Source organism: Argentina anserina, chromosome 3 (assembly GCF_933775445.1).
Source record: "Argentina anserina chromosome 3, drPotAnse1.1, whole genome shotgun sequence".
Classification (NCBI taxonomy): Eukaryota; Viridiplantae; Streptophyta; class Magnoliopsida; order Rosales; family Rosaceae; genus Argentina; species Argentina anserina.
The window spans coordinates 19,375,146-19,388,711 of record NC_065874.1 but is presented as its reverse complement, the minus strand read 5'-3'; the positions used below and the strand labels follow the sequence as shown (position 1 = coordinate 19,388,711).

At 39.3% G+C, this 13,566-nt stretch overlaps 1 pseudogene; it reads right to left on the bottom strand.

The window, feature by feature from the left end:
- The window catches only part of LOC126787230 (uncharacterized), a 191,615-nt pseudogene extending 178,696 nt beyond the window's left edge, over positions 1 to 12,919 (bottom strand).
- Between the last annotated feature and the right edge of the window lie 647 nt (positions 12,920 to 13,566).

Here is a 13,566-nt window from a genome sequence, read left to right as displayed (position 1 = left end):
AATTATGCGTTTTTAACTCATGTAAGCACAAAAATGCATCCAATACCGCCCAAGACTCTTACTACGACTCAATGACTCAATAGTACAACAATAAGGGCTAATCAAAGTATAAATTGAGGTAAAAACATGTTAAGAACGTCGCACAAAGTGCTCCTATCACGTGCCACTAGTTCCGTTCGAACCGGCTCGCCATTCCCCGTCGATCTGTACCGAAATCACGAGACGCCAACCCCCTTGCGAAGATGTGCGACGATCGGAAACATCGATGGAGTTGGCGCCGCCGTCTCCGGCGACTTCGGAGCTCGAGGTTGCTTCTATCCAACCTAATTCCTTCCTCTAGTCCGGATTTCATGCCATTTGTAGCCAAGATCGAGCTGCAAATTGGAGTTTCGAAAGTTAACCCTATGTCGGCATCTCAGCATTTTTCAGCCATTTCCTGGCCGATCTAGGCTTAGGTGCAGGTATGAAACTTGTCTATCTTGATGTGATCTACAACTTTGATGTTGGTGTCGAGTCAATTTGGAGTGGTTGGAAAGGGTGGCGCGTGTGGGAGTTTTTGGAACAGTGAGTTTTTCCATTGAATAAGATGCGTTGATACGAACTTATTGACATATTAATCGTTAAATTTGATTATCGTATGAGGTTGTTGATCTAGATTATCGTTGGTAGGATTAAAATATTATTGCCGTAAGCATTTTATTAATATAAGGTTGGCTGCTATGTATTTGTATTGATTGATAATGGATATGGTGTTGTGTACTTGATGAATGATGGTTATATTTTTTATTAACTATGTGTGTTGGTTGTGATGTGTTTGTGATACAAATTAGAATGGTTATGAGGTTTACGTTGTTATGGTGAATATGGTAGGTTTGTGGTAAATGTGTGGGTTCTGTGGTTTCAATACGTTAGAGTGTTTGGCTTGGTGAACAGTTGAACTACGAATGGCTTGATCCCTTATAAAGGGTACGTAGGCAGGCCAACCAAGGTTTGGGTGCAGCCACAATTATTTTAGATTAGATATTAGTTTGCTTGTTATAATTGGATTTTAACGCGTAAATATATTAGTTTTGGGTCGGGTCGTTTCAGGCATACTTCGTCATACTTTCTGAATTATATTTTTGAATTGTGTTTGTGGAGTTGAAAGTTTGGGGAGTATGGTGGCTCCAGGTGTTGAGGTTTGATTGACATATTGAGAGTGTCTTTTGTGCAGGTTGGGTTAGCTAATTTCAAGGGAGACAATGCCGAAATTTCTAGTATATCGGCTATACTTGTGGAATTGCTTGATTTATAAAGTGTAACCATGATTCACTCTTTGTTTCAATTCGGTTTTTAGGTTTTTATTGTTCTTGGATGAGCTTGCGATTTGTGTAGTGTAATCTTGTTTCAATTTTGTCTATGAAATAGCTACTTGATTCAATTTATATAAAGATTCGAATTTATGTTTTGGTTTTATGGATTTTCTGTTTGTGGTTTCTGCCGTGTACTATGTATGAACAATTTCGATTCCTAAGTGTTATGACTATGCTTGTAGCATGATATTTAGGTTGTTGGATTAAAGACTTATGCTAAGAACATGTTTACTCTTTTCTATGTGATTTTCGAATTGCATGATTGTTGGTTAAGTAGGTGACATGCTTAATGAATTCAATGTGCATGGCTTTGGAATTACATGATGAAGATGAACATGTTAGATTTCGATTATGGCTGCTTGGTATTAATCGCATGTGTAAAGTGTCTATGTGTTTAGGTTACTGCTTAGAACCCTAATTGCATGATCCAACCTTAAGTGTTTATAAGGAGGTCTCGGCATGATTCTCAAGATAGATATAGAACTTGTTTCGATTTCTTTATGTGAGTTGTTTTGGTGATTGTTTATGTGTTGGTTGGTTGATCACATGTATATAATAGTTTAGATTTCATTTACTGTTTTTATAACTCAATCTGAACCTATATATCAAACTCTTTTATATCTTTATGAATTCGTGTTAAGTGTTGTGATCCTAAGCCCTGGCTGGATCTCCGGGTTGTGAACGATACCCTCTTGCTTTATACTACTAATGATGCGTACATGGTTAAATATTGATGTCGAGTAATCGAGCAATCATCAAATGGCGCCGTTGCCGGGGATCCATAGAGATGGATCCCTAACTTTTAATTGCGAATTCATTGTCTATATTGTACATTTGTATATTCTTATCTTGTTTCATGTAGTAAATATATCTTAGGTTGTTGTTTTGGTGCTTGAGTGAATGATTGTTGTAGGTTGTAAATCGAACGGAATAGGTAATGTCCCTTTTGTTAATATTAGCCTTAACCTTCATGCTAGCTCTCGGGTTTGTATGAGGTCGAGGGCGGCTTTTATTAACACTTGGAGATTTGTCTAACACACAAGGTTAAGTCCAGCTGAGTAAGGGGCACGCTCTTTTATTACTCTGGTGCATGGGACCAAAATTGGATCTCAGAGAACTACTGACTGACATACATCTCGGTGATGGAGTCGATAGGGAGTTCGCTCTCCGTAGCTCAACAAATGAGTCCTACCATGTTCACTATCTCTAATTGAGCTACACGGCCTTCTGAAACAAAGACTTGATCTTGTGTCTAGGCATCTATACTTAGGCCGCACGTCAACCTTGGTTTACAACTTAGAATCAATCGATCGTTCAATCATTAAAATGACAAAAAGAAGTTGTGAATTGTATGAACTTTTGTAAACGTAAAGAACTAACTCTTTGTAAACTTGACAACATAGTTGCCGTGCCCTTCCCATAAAGTGTGCGTGTGTATGATTAAGGGAAGACACGAATTTTATGTGTTCATTGTGTATTCTTCAATGCCAACTCTTTAACTTTCGTGTCACAGGAACTATGCATGTCCGAAATATCTAAGAGAACACAAGAGCTCAAGGATCGAATTCAAGCACTTGAAGATCCATGAGGGAGGAAAGTTGCCGAGCCAAACTGAGCCTAATCCTAACGTGAAGGCCATGATTACAAGAAGTGGGAGGATCTTGGATGCTCCATTGCAGCAAAAGAAGAAGGCCGTGCCTTCTAAAGGACAAGAAGTCGAGAGTTTCAATGTCAAGGACTTAGAGAAGGACCCTGCCTCCTCTAAGGCTAATGATGCTGTGCCTCTATCCCAAGTGGATCATGCCGTGCATGACAAAGGTAAGGATCCTAACTCTAGTGGTTTGGTGTCAACTAATGATCCTTCTCGTGTTCCATTCCCTAGTAGATTTGCAAAGCAAAAGAAGAATGACTCTGATCAAGCCATGCTCGACATTTTCAAGAAGGTGGAAGTGAATATGCCTCTTACTGAATGCATACAACAGAATCCTAGGTATGCTAAGTTCTTAAAAGAATTGTGCACCAACAAGAGGATGACTCGAGAGAAGGAGGTTGCCACAATGAGTGAGACGGTTTCTGCCGTGCTCCAACCACCAAAGCTTAAGGATCCAGGGAGTTTTTCTATCCCTTGTACAATCGGAAATATGACATTTGAAAAGATAATTCTAGGCTTAGGTGCATCTATTCATGTAATGCCGTATTATATCTATGTAGACCTAGGTCTAGGTGATTTGAAACGTGACAATGTTGTGATTTGATTGGCTGATTATTCCAACAAAGTCTCTTTGGGCTATGTTGAAGATGTTCTTGTGCAGGTTTCGAGCTTAATTTTCCCTGCAGACTTCTATGTCATTGACATAGAGCCCACTGAGGCAGATGACAAGGAGGTCCCCATCTTGTTGGGCCGCCCCTTCATAAGAACTGCACGAACATGATGACTGCTCGATTACTCGACATCAATATTTAACCCTGTACACATCATTAGTAGTATAAAGCAAGAGGGTATCGTTTACAAACCGGGGATCCAGCCAGGGCTTAGGATCACAACACTTAACACGAATTCATAAAGGTATAAAAAGTTGATATATAAGTTTCGGATTGAGTTGTAAAAACAGTAAATAAAACTTAAACTAATATATACATGTGATCAACCAACCAATACATAAACAATTACCAAACAAATCATGTAAGAACAAATCCATCGAATTCCCTTCTCATTCATGTTCATGCCGTAGGTATCATGGTTCAAACTAAGTTCGATCATGCATCAAGTTCCTACTTGGTTCCTAATACATGGATACATTCGAGCTTAACTACTTGTCTTGCTACGAAATCTAACATACTAATTCATCATGCAATTACATATCACATAGAGAAATCAACATGTTTTAAGCACATATCCAATGTCGGACTTAGAGTCAAAAATCGGTGGAAAACCCAAAGAACAATTACTCCACTACTTGTGTCATAATCGTTACTAACTTTGAATGATTAACATATGCAACATCAACTACTTGTCTTAATCACACATGCAATATAAGAACACATTGAAATTTGATCAAGAACATAAAACAATAACTCACGGCATCAAAACAGAAATCATTGAAAAGAAATCGAAATCTTTGATTCATACACAATTCGAAAGCCACAACTATCTCATAGACAAGATTGAATTAACCTTTAACAAAACAAAAAAAGAAATCATCCAAGAACAAGAAAACATAAAACCGAAATAAAACATGAAGATCATAGAGTTACACTTTGAAATAATCCTACGGGGTTTATTCCAAGCAAACGCAGATCCTAGGCTACTTGCTTCGAATCCAAAGGGTGGAAAAGGATGAATTTCAGTTTTAGGATTTCTTGGAGGATGGAAGAGTGTTTCGGCAGAGCTATGGCTTGTGCTTGTGTGCAAGGTTGATGATGAATATATGGGGAGGCCGAGCCTCTATATATAGGAGTTTATTGAAGCCTCTTGCCGTCCTATTTAGGAGATAGAAACCAATTGGGAAGCTGAAATCCTCTTTGTTATGGATTTTGATTCATGTACTCCATATCCAACTTGATGTAGGAAACCAAGTCCAATAGGGAGACCACATAAGGGCTGCACGGCATCATTCTTGGTCCAACTAGGGGTAGCTAGGCCGGCCTCCTCTTCTCCTTCTTCAACTCGAACATGATTTCCTTGTCTCACTAGGAATGCATCTCGACATCTCTTCTTCCTTTCCAAATATGATTTGTCTTTCCTGAAAAGAAATCGTCGATTAAGGAATAGGAAAGAATAAAAATAGGAAAGTAGAGTCATAGTCGAGTAAGGAATCCTAGCTCAATGATAGAGCGTTCGTTAGAACGTCTATAAAATACCCTGAAAAACATCATCGTTAGTATAGAATAAGCAGGGATCGTTCAGTCCGGGGAATCAAAAGGGCCTCAACACTTATCATGTTATTGGGGGATTTGATTTGGATTCTAAAACTACAACGTAAAATAAATCCTAAATTACTTATATACAATTGATCAACCACTCATCACATAACCAAAACACGAATTCTACTCAAGAAACATGTATGACATGCATAGAATAACATATAGGCAGCAAATTATTTCGATTCTTCTTAAGTCCATTTCAATTCCAATTCTAATTAGAGTCCGAAGCGGTTCATCTAATCGTTAAGACTTCTTATTTATCTAGAATCAACGAAGCGTTCAATCCTAAACATATGCTAAAGAGAGTTCAACATAACGAAGCGTCTAGTTAAACAACAAAGTAGCACATAAGCACGTTAAGTCGAATTGGAGACATGTTACACAAGCATGGCGTCACTCATCTTGATTAAACATGCAAATTCCTAGAACTATCACAGCCCTATATAAGTATCCATAATTGAAACACGAAGCGCATATTCAATCGAAGAACACTTTGGTGAATTAAATCGCAACCCTAGGAGAACCATGGCCTTGGCTTCCTCAAGCATTGATTTAGATGTACAAGTTCAAGGAACTAATTGAAATAAAACCTAAAATTATTTCGAAACCTACTGCCCCTATGTCATTATACACAGCAAACATACAAATCTCATGAATTCATACAATCAAAACATAAAACCAAAGAAGTCTGAATTTATGTTCTTCATATATAAAACCGAAAATCACATCCAAGAATTCATACAATGAAATCGAAAATTGCAGAAAACCAAAAGAAAAATTACAAGCCATGGATGAATCACACTTTAGAAACCTTCTAGGATTCGGCAAGAATGGATTCGATTTGGGAGAGGAGGAAGATGAGCACGGTTTGGTGATGATGGATGAAAGTTTTGTGGCTTGAATTTTCTGGTTGTGTTTGGGCAGCAATTCGGCTAGCTTTGTGAGAGAATGGAGATCCAAAATATGAAGGGAGGCCGAGCTATATATAGAGGAACCAAGGGAGGATGCTGCTAGGGTTTAGGATGGGCTGATCCATGTATGCACGGCTAGGATCTTTTCTCTTCTTTTGGATCGAATGGCTGCCCTTCTTTTCCTTGTAGAACAAGCTCTTATCTCCTTGATTCTCTCATGGGCTGCACGGCATGGGCTCTCAACCCTAGCTGAATGGAAGGCACGGCTGTCTTTGATTGAATAGAAGGATAGCACGGCTGAAACTCCTTCTTTTTCTCTAGATATTATCTTCAAAATTCTGAAATTAATCTCCCTTAAAAACCTGAATGGTAGCTCGGCATATGACTCCTTCTCTATGTAGTACACGGCCTCCTTAATTCCCTCCTTGAATTATCTCTTCAAATCTGAAAATAAGAAAAGAAAAACATGAGTAAAAGATAATTCATTCGAATTTCATGTCTTAATCTAGACAATTGTTGTCTTAAAAAGACACATGTAATAGATGAGCTCAACTAGATTAGGAAAGTTTCTAATTTGCAAAAAGGAAACTTACTAGAATAAGGAAGTTACTAGAACAAGGAAGTTCATTTAGGAAAGTTTCGTAATGAGAGTTTGAGTTCAAGTAGGACTTTCCAAAATGGTACGTTTCCTAGTCTAACAAGGATTCCTAGTGCAAACATGACTCTCAAGATATCGCCAATGCGACCAAAACGTAGAAAGATGAAGACTCCTAATTCAACTAGGTTTCCTAGTCCTATAAGGATTCCTACTCAAACTAGGACTCTAGACCAATTCTTCGTTTTAAACTCGTTTAAGCACAAAAACACATCCATAACCATCCAAGACTCCTATTGTGACTCAATGACTCGATATTACAACAATAAGGGTTAAGCAAAGTACAAATAGAGGTAAAAACATATTAAGAACGTAGCACAAAGTGCTCCTATCACTACCCCACACTTGGCTTTTGCTAGTCCCTTAGCAAAACAAAACAAAACAACACAAAACACTATTGCCCCTAAATGATTGTCTCAGAATCTCAAAACACATAGCTTTCAAGTTTAAGCATTTGAATGTAAGCACATAAATTCCAAGTTTCATAAACATGTTTCATAGTATGAATAAGTAAGAAATGAGACAATAGGCACATAACATGTTTAGTCAATCCAATCCTCCTCACAAGGCATACTCTCTTCTTTTCACTCAGATTCATGGTTATGATTCACACACAAGCATATGCAAGAGAAAGGATAATAAAGCATCAAATAACTTGCATATTTCATTAAATGAAAGCACTTTGTGAATAACAAAAGGAAAACCTCATTTAACAACTAAGTGCACAAATGGACCAAAACCATATGCTCAACTCTTGTGATCGTCTCCACAAACCAAGATTTGCTCATTTTAAGAATCATTAGGATCATTTGATAAGGGTGAATGGTTAGGCTTAGCTAAAGGCATGGAATATCAAGGAATTACAAAGGTAATCCTATAGACTTAGCAGAGTAAACATCATCCTTATAACACCACACACCATCAAGGGCCAAATATAACAAGTTGGGCCCAAACATCATTTTAACCACAAAGTGAACATGGACAAAGGTCAAATAAACATTTTTAGACCTTCAATTCAACTCAACTCCAAATCACAAATGGAAGACAACATCTTTTCTTTCCTTTTCATGTATTGCCGATCTCATCATTTTTTCATTCATCATCATTTTTTTCTTTTCTTTTTTTCGGCATTTGCTTAAAAGCTTGTTCATATTTTCTTTTCTCATGTCTTCCACCCCACACTTATTTCATGCATCATCACAACATCATCTCAAAAATAGTTCTGCCAAGTCTATAGGACAAGGTAGAGATAACTATACTAAGCATGGAGATAACATAGGTGATGAAGAAAAGGCTCAATGTAGGCTCAATTGGGGTTCAACTAAGGGGTCCCAAACAGGGCACATATAGGGATACATGGCTGTTTGGCTAAAGTGGTGGTAATCCTAGAAATGATCCATAAATCCCTTTCAAAATCAGAGCATTTTATGACTTAAAAGTTTCAACAATCACAAAAGATGAGTTCTAGTAAATTCTAGAGTCCATTAAAAGCTATGGCACATAGTCATTGAATATGCAAAGAATAATGAGGTTCACAAAACAACCACGAAAGTTCATATTATCACTCAAGAAGAAAGCATATATAGGCTCAAAAACTCATAGGTTGTTATGGACTTAAACTAACCAAACATGTATGTCATATTACATTCAATCAAAATCTCACATGTTCATACCAAATCCACATTATCAATGAAACTTACAATTCAATTCTTATGAAATGCAAAACCATCATCTATGCATTTAGAGACATAATCATCCTAGACTTTAGGGGCATCCTAAGACTCAAAACAACACATTTTTTTTCGAATTTTCTAACATTTTTTCGAATTTTTTCTTTCTTTTTTCGTTTTTTAACATGAAAACAAAGCAAAAATCAGCAAACAATGATCATGCAACCCTACCCCACACTTAGAAAATTACATTGTCCTCAATGTAAGCTCAATAATCAGAATGTAATTCATAAGTATAGACTAAGATAACACATCAATACATATACAATTCAACCATAAGAGTGAAGGGATAAGAAAATGCAAACTCCCGTAGACGACTCCTCCACAGGTACGGTTGAAATGGGTTGCCTCCCATGCAGCGCTTGAGTTTTAAAGTCTCTCAGCCTAGACTCTCTCATGCTCATACATCTTTTGGCGCATCTCTCACACTCGTCTCCTCATACGTGTGCTCCTCAAAAGGTTCATAGTAGGGCTTAAGTCGATGCCCATTCACCTTGAACGTCTGACCTGTTTTATCACTCTTAATTTCAATAGCACCATGAGCAAACACATTAGTAACAACAAATGGACCAACCCAACGAGAACGTAATTTTCCAGGAAAAAGTTTAAGTCTAGAATGGAATAAAAGAACTTTTTGACCAACTACAAACTCTTTCCCACGAATCATCTTGTCATGATAAGCTCTCGTTTTCTCCTTGTAAATCCATGCAGCATCATAGGCGTCATTTCGTATCTCCTCAAGCTCATTGAGCTGCAATTTCCTATGAAGACCAGCTGCATCCTTGTCCATGTTGAATGTCTTCACCGCCCACCATGCTCTGTGCTCTAACTCCACTGGAAGGTGACATGCCTTCCCATACACCAATCTGAATGGTGACATCCCAATAGGCGTCTTGTACGCAGTCCTGTAGGCCCATAATGCATCATCTAATCGATCACTCCAATCCTTCCTTGTTGGACCTACAGTTTTCTCCAGAATTCCCTTGATCTCTCTGTTGGACACTTCTGCCATGCCACTTGTTTGAGGATGATATGGTGTCGAAACCTTGTGGGTTACTCCATACTTCTTAAGCAATGCCTCAATAGTCCGGTTGCAGAAATGAGAACCTCCATCACTTATCAAAACTCTTGGTACTCCAAACCTGCAGAATATGTTAGTTCTCAAGAAACCTGCAACCACTTTCGAATCATTAGTTCGGGTGGCCTTTGCTTCCACCCACTTCGACACATAATCAACAGCTAACAAGATGTACAAGAAACCTCTAGATGAAGGAAATGGACCCATGAAATCAATGCCCCACACATCAAAAATTTCGACAATTATAATGGGGGATAAGGGCATTTGATCTCTCTTACCAATATTACCAGTCCGTTGACACCTATCACAAGAAACACAAAACAAATATGCATCCTTGAAAATAGAAGGCCAATAGAAACCACATTCCAACACCTTTAAAGCTGTTCTACGAGGCCCAAAATGACCTCCACATGCCTCACTATGACAGAAGTTAAGAATCGACCTATGCTCATTCTCTGGGACACATCTCCTAATGACTTGATCACTACATTGTTTCCATAAATATGGTTCATCCCAAATATAGTATCTAGCCATTTTCTTTAATTTAGCCTTATTAGCATGCGAAAGTGTACTAGGAAAGTCCTTAGTAACTAAATAGTTGACAATATCGGCATACCAAGACACACTTACCTCTATCCCAAAGAGTTGCTCATCTGGGAAAGTCTCACGTAGTGGCTCTCTTTCCTCATCTCGCACGATCCTACTCAAATGATCAGCCACCACATTCTCACTTCCCTTCTTGTCTCGAATCTCAAGGTCAAACTCTTGAATCAATAGAATCCATCGGATCAATCTGGGCTTAGCATCCTTCTTTGTCATCAAATACCTTAACGCTGCATGGTCAGAATACACAACAACTTTAGAATGCAAAAGATATGATCGAAATTTGTCTAAAGCAAATATTACAGCCAAAAGTTCTTTTTCCGTAGTCGAATAATTCATCTGGGCCTCATTAAGAGTCCTAGACGCATAGTAGATCACTACGGACTTCTTTTCTCTTCTTTGGCCCAACACCGCCCCAACTGCATAATCCGAAGCATCACACATCAACTCAAAGGGCAGGTTCCAATCCGGAGGACAAATGATGGGTGCACTAGTCAACAACTCCTTCAACTTCACAAACGCTTTTTCACATGCATCATCCCATATGAACGGCATATCCTTCTGCAATAGGGTACACATAGGTCTCGCCACCATGGAAAAATCCTTGATGAATCTCCTATAAAATCCTGCATGACCAAGGAAAGAACGAACCTCTCTCACAGTTGTGGGAGAGGGTAAGTGATGCACAATAGCAACCTTAGCCTTGTCTACCTGAATACCCTTAGCAGATACAATATGTCCCAAAACTATCCCTTGATTAACCATGAAGTGGCATTTTTCCCAATTAAGCACAAGGTTAGTTTCTACACACCTTTTCAATATTAACTCTAAATTCTCTAAACATGCATCAAAGTTTTTACCATAAACACTAAAGTCATCCATAAAAACTTCAATGATATTTTCGATAAAATCAGAGAAAATAGCAAGCATACATCGCTGAAACGTACCTGGTGCGTTGCACAACCCAAAGGGCATGCGTCGATATGCAAAAGTGCCAAATGGACATGTAAATGTCGTTTTCTCTTGATCTTCCGGATGAATGCATATCTGGTTGTAGCCACTATACCCATCTAGAAACAAAAGAACTCGTGCCCGGCTAATCTTTCCAACATCTGGTCCATGAACGGCAAAGGCATGTGATCCTTGCGTGTTGTAGCATTCAGCTTCCTATAATCAATGCACATCCTATGACCGGTCACCAATCTCTGGGGTACTAACTCATTCGCCTCATTTTTCACAACAGTCACCCCACTCTTCTTAGGCACAACTTGCACTGGCGAAATCCACCGACTGTCCGAGATGGGATAGATCACTCCACAATCAAGCAGCTTGATCACCTCATCTTTCACAATTTTCATCATTGGTGGGTGCAATCTCCTTTGAGCATCACGTGTAGGCTTGGCGCCATCCTCTAATAAGATCCTATGAACACAAGTTGTAGGGCTGATTCCCTTGATATCCGCCAAAGTCCATCCAATAGCGGTCTTGTTTCTCTTAAGCACATCAATCAATCTAGCTTCCGGCTGCTCACTCAGCGTTGATGACACAATAACTGGTAGAGTATCATCCTTTCCAAGGTACACATACTTCAAATGATCTGGAAGCTGCTTCAAATCTAACTTTGGGGCCTGAACCACAGATGGTAACAATTTGTTAGTGGAAATGGGAATTGACAAGAAAGAGGGATACCTTTTGAACGGTTGAGCTTCAAGCTCACAAAGAATTTCGAAAATCTTGGGCTCAAGATCAGCCCACTCCTCTCTTGGGACACGGTCCCCATGCTTGTCAAATCCGGCCCCTTGCTCCATAGCTAATTGCTATGCTTCCAACGTTTCTGACATAACCTGTGCAATAGATTCAACAACATCAATAGCAAAGCACGAGTTAAGGTCAGAAACTGGGTATTTCATAGCCTCAAAAACATTGAAACTGATAACATCTCCATCAAATTCCATTGATAAACTCCCATTGGCCACATCGATGCATGTCCTAGCAGTTCTCTTGAACGGTCTCCCCAAAAGCAGTGAAGTTGTCTCCAAGGGTGATACCTCCATGTCTAGCACATAAAAATCTGCAGGGAAAATAAGGTGACTGACCTGCACAAGGACATCCTCAACATACCCCTTAGGGTACTTGTTAGATCGATCAGCTAATTGAATAATCACGTTATCATTCTTTAAAGGTCCTAATCCTAGTGATTGATAAACATTATATGGCATAACATTTATTGAGGCACCTAGATCAAGCATAACATTTTCAAATAACGTGTTACCAATTTTGCATGGGACAGAGAAACTTCCGGGGTCCTTCATCTTAGGGGGTAGCTTCCTTTGGATGACAGCTGAAACTGTCTCATTCATCTTCACTACCTTCTCCTCCCTACTCTTCCTTCTTGAAGTGCAAAGCTCCTTAAGAAATTTCGCATACTTGGGAATTTGCTTGATGCACTCCAACAAAGGAAGGTTAACTTCCACCTTCCTAAAGACTTCCAATACCTCCTCATCTGATTTATCCTTCTTGCTCTTTGCAAACCTAGAAGGGAAAGGTACACACGAAACAGGATTAGTCTTAACTAAATCACTTGAGTTAGGAATTGTACCTTTGGGTGCATCATGGGGCGGCACCATCTCCTTCTTGGAGGTAGCTGGATCCTTCTCCAAGTCCATCATCATAGGAATTTCGTCACTTTCATGCTCATGGGCCGTATGGGCCTTCTTTGCAACATTTCGGCTCTCCTTTAGCTCAAGCCCACTCCTTGTTATGATAGCTTGGGCTTGCTCATTTCTTGGGTTGGGTATGACACCACTAGGCAGCTTCCCTTGCTCAGAAAATCGGCCCATGAAGTCCACTACTTGGCCCATATGCGTTTTCAGCTCCGCAATGTCCTTGCTATTTGCTTGTTGACCCACCACCAAAGTTTGAGTAACGGTGTTCAACTGACTTTGCCCAGCAGCTAAGGATTTCAACAACTCATCATAATTCGGAGTAGCAGCCACATTTGGAGGTGGTACATTGAGTAGTGGAGCTTGTGGTCTAAACAAACCACCCGGACGAGGCCCAAATTGCATTTGATTCTGATGTGGCCTTAGTACATTTTCATTGTTGGACCATCGAAAGTTAGGATGATCACGTAGGCCAGGATTGTAGGTATTTGAATATGGGTTGTACCTCTGACCTCCTTGATAACCAAGGGCATTGACTTCTTCATACCCTCCATTAGATGCAACTTGAGGACACTGATCAGTAGGGTGCCCCTCCGTACATATCCCACAGACTTGAGCTCCACTAGACTTCATGAAATGGCTCATCATCT